This window comes from Myxocyprinus asiaticus, chromosome 26 (genome assembly GCF_019703515.2).
Source record: "Myxocyprinus asiaticus isolate MX2 ecotype Aquarium Trade chromosome 26, UBuf_Myxa_2, whole genome shotgun sequence".
Taxonomy (NCBI): Eukaryota; Metazoa; Chordata; class Actinopteri; order Cypriniformes; family Catostomidae; genus Myxocyprinus; species Myxocyprinus asiaticus.
The window spans coordinates 1,873,070-1,876,911 of NC_059369.1; the positions used below are offsets into that span (position 1 = coordinate 1,873,070).

The 3,842-nt window shown below is 40.6% G+C and overlaps 1 pseudogene; it reads right to left on the reverse strand.

Annotated features, from left to right (window-relative positions):
- Positions 1-532: 532 nt before the first annotated feature.
- LOC127416694 (uncharacterized) lies at positions 533-3,542 on the reverse strand (annotated as a pseudogene).
- Between the last annotated feature and the right edge of the window lie 300 nt (positions 3,543-3,842).

Consider the following 3,842-nt stretch of genomic DNA (forward strand, 5'->3'; position numbering starts at 1 on the left):
AGGAATCTCTGCCCTACCCCGTGTCCCAGTCCCTGATCTGTCCACCCCCAGCACTCAAACTAAACTGGTCCGAGTCTGTATGGCCATATCTCACCCAAAATTAGACCAGCACTTATGACCATAAGTAGTATGACCATAGTCGGGCCGAATGTGACTAAATGTGCCATGTCTCAGCCCAAATCGGGCCAAATCCACACATCCAAAGCCTAGCCAAATCTGGCAACCATTACTGGGCCAGAGCTGGCTCACTTTTGGTGAGCCGCTGCCAGAACACAGCCGAGTGAGCCAACACTCAGCTGCAATTGGCCCGATTGCGCTGGCTACCTGGGATACTTCAGTACTGATCTTAAAGCCATAATTCTATGTACCATCTTTTGGAGAATTTAATTGTATTCTGATTGGTGGTTTTCACAGAAGACTGATAAATATTAATGAACTAAGAATTCCATCTGCTGCCCAGAAAAGAGCCTAATGTGTCACTAAATTGAAATAACTTAAATAAGTAATTAATTCCTCTTAAAATCCAATCACATCATCTCTTGTGCCTTTGTGGACAAATGTGACAAATGATCTGCTCAGGACTGTCTTGTCCTAAAGGGGAGCAGGTAGCTTTCTCTTGTCTCTCTTCTTAATAGCTGCTTGTTTTGGGCAAAATTGTTTGCAATGCACACCAAAGAGCAGTTTGGACTTTCCTGGTGCTGCTGCACAGGTCCTTCACTGCAGATGCCAATAGAAGGATCTCCCTGTCCTCTCTAAAGAAGTCCACTGGCTGCCTCTGTCTGCTGTTAGCATTGATGAACTCATTCTTGCGAAAACTCAGCAACTGTTGCATCTTCCCCACCAAACCTGCCACCTTGGCCTGTTCCCGCAGCTGGTCTATAATGAGTCTGTCCACTTTGGAAGGGTTTGAAGGCATTTTGGGTAAAACACTGGTCACCACGGACATATGTTTTCCTGGGTAATTCTTTATAAGAACAGCTTCTGCTTTCTTCCTCTCTTTTTCCAGCATCCTCCACTGCTCGTAACATTCCTCCAGGTAATGGTGTAGCTGACTGTTGGGGCTTCCCAACATTGATATGAATTCTGCAGAAGCCCTGGTGTCTTGTCCAGCTCTTTAGGGAAACCAGCTGGAAGTTTGGGTTTCGTGCTAAATCATTGAAAAAAACGTCCATCCATCATGAGGCCTGCTGAGTGCCTGTTGTTCTCTTGCTGGAGGTCAAAATCTCCATTGTCCACATTTCCTGCTCCATTTCTTAACCCCTCCAGACTAACAAGACCTATCCTACCCTGTAGATTAACTCCATTACCCTGACTGAAATCAATCAGTAAGAATTGCTAAGAAGGAAATAAGGGAACAAACCCAGGCAAAGACATGAGCTTTGCTAACCCCTTAGATTCAATGTTGCCATTGGTCTTATTCGGGATCTTGGTTTGGCTCTGATAGTGGTTTGACTGGGTATGCTGGAACAGATTTACACTGGTTTGTGCTGCATTTCTGCATTTGTGCTTCTTTGCTTGGGTGCAGAGTTGGAGGGGAAAAGCTAGTTGAAAAAGGTTTAGGTGGCTGTTGTCCAAAACCAAAAAAATTATTTGTAAGATAATCACACTGTAACAGAATCTTTTTGATGCCTACTTCAGCTCCTCTTTGCTCCACATTGCTGCGGGTTACCTCTCTCTTAAAATTTGGTGTCTGAGTATTAAGCTCTGACATTCTTTGAAAAGGATGACTTCTCTGTTTTGTCATGTGTTCCTCCTGATTCTCTGCAGTAGCCACTATCCTGCTCTGCCAAAAGAAAGGCCAGTTTACTGACATCCTGCACAGAAAAGGATTGAGTTGTTCTCAGTTTATCTTTGCTCATAGCCAAAAAGTCTTGGGATGAATTGAAATAGGAGTCAACCATTTTGTTTGGAGGGTAGCAGAAGTTGTTGACTGTGTTTATGTAAACAGACAGAGAGTTATTGGTGCTGTAGTATCCTTCATTCTTCTCAGGTGTAAAATACTCAGGTTTACATGCCTTGTTCTGTGAAATGTAAGAGTTTAATGCTGGTGGTGTGTTCAGGCCTGGGGGACGAATGAGGTTTTGAGGAGGGGAAGAATGAGTGTCAGCCACTCCATTACAGGAAGAGAAATGACAGGCTGGTGCAGAAGCATCAAAACCATTGAAATTCTGAAGTTCGGCCCATTGATGAGATTCTCTGCATGTAAGGTGAGCACTGTCATTGATGGTTGGTTTAGGGCAAATCTGGTTTGATGGAAATCCAGGGATGGGCAGCATCTGCTCCTCATTTTTTAAATAATGCAAGCTGTCCACTCTCATTAATTTAAGAGACCATACACCTTTCAGACTAGATGATGCCCTGTTCTCTGAGAAGCATGAAGAGTAGAAATCCAATGAATCTGTTCCTTCCAAGATGTTTGACACTAACCAATAAAGATCAGCTTCACTTCCGCCACTACTGGCAACTACCTGAGGTCTGATATTAGGTATTCCTTGAGACCAATCCATTGATTTACAATTGTCTTCTGAGGCTGGCCAAACCATATACGGTAGTGGTTGCATGGTCTTGCAATGGGCAGTCTGATAACGAGTTGTAAGACTGAGACAGGCATCCACTGTCATTAAAGCTATTCTGGTCCTGAACCTTGCATGATGAAAAGTAGGAGTCTGATCCGGAGCTATGAAATTGTTCAAAGACTGTTCTTGCTACATTTGTCTCCACATTTTACTTTTCACTGCATTATTAACCTGCATTAACAATGAATGTTGCTGGTCATGGCCAATTGGCTCCCTTTAAATGACTTTTTTTTTTTTATAAATTACAAATATATTTGTCCACTAATTTTCAAATTGATAATAAATTAAAGATGTAATCAACCCCACCTGCAGGCCAAACTCCTTCACAGAAGGAGCTCGAGCCTCGCTCATGATCTCACCCGTCCGCGTCTACCAATTGAAGTAATTTAAGTTCAGCCAACTGTTCACCTATATTTAGTAGAACATAAATTTCATTATTCTTATTACACCAAAGGTGTGCAGAATCACATTGTTTCAGTTTGCTTTCCACTACTATGATGGACATTTTACAATCTTAAATGTCATATTTTTTTCATATGACATGGGATATGGATGTGTTTTTTCACATACTCTTTATTGCCAATGTGTTAAGGCCCCATGGCTTTAGTATTTAAGCTTTTGTGTGTGTGTGTTCCTGTGTGGGGGGCATAAGTGCATTTGTATATACTGTATATATGTTTTTTCCCCTTATTGTACTTTAGACTTTGATAATATATTACTTATTAAAATCATTATTTGAACATGGAAGTCAAATTTTTTAATTTTAAATTGTCAATAATTTTTCTAGAAAATGTGTTAAAATATATTACATAAATAATAAAAAATCACTTCAGGTGGTCTTGCTAAAGTGTATTTTTACACAATATAAGTGTAAAACTGCATCTTTGATAAACATGTATAATTTAGATGTATTAGGTTCCTTGAACCTTCAGAGATGTTATTCAACTCCAGAGCATTACCTTGCATTTACTTGATAATTTCACTGAAAATAAAAAACTGTTTACTTTGTTCATCTTTAAAGCTGAAGTATACATTTTCTGCACCACATTCTGCACCCAACAGAATTGCAAAAATCTCAAAAATTTTTAAAACAGCATTCTGAATATGACCCTATCTGCTTTTGGTTGAACAAATAGATAGTACCGCCCCCAACTCACACCATTGGTTGAGTCAGTGTTGGTGGGTATGGTCTAGAGGGTCACCCAAAACAAATGGGAGAGCGCCACAGACAGTGTTTACAGTGTTTGAGAAAATTAACCTACTAAT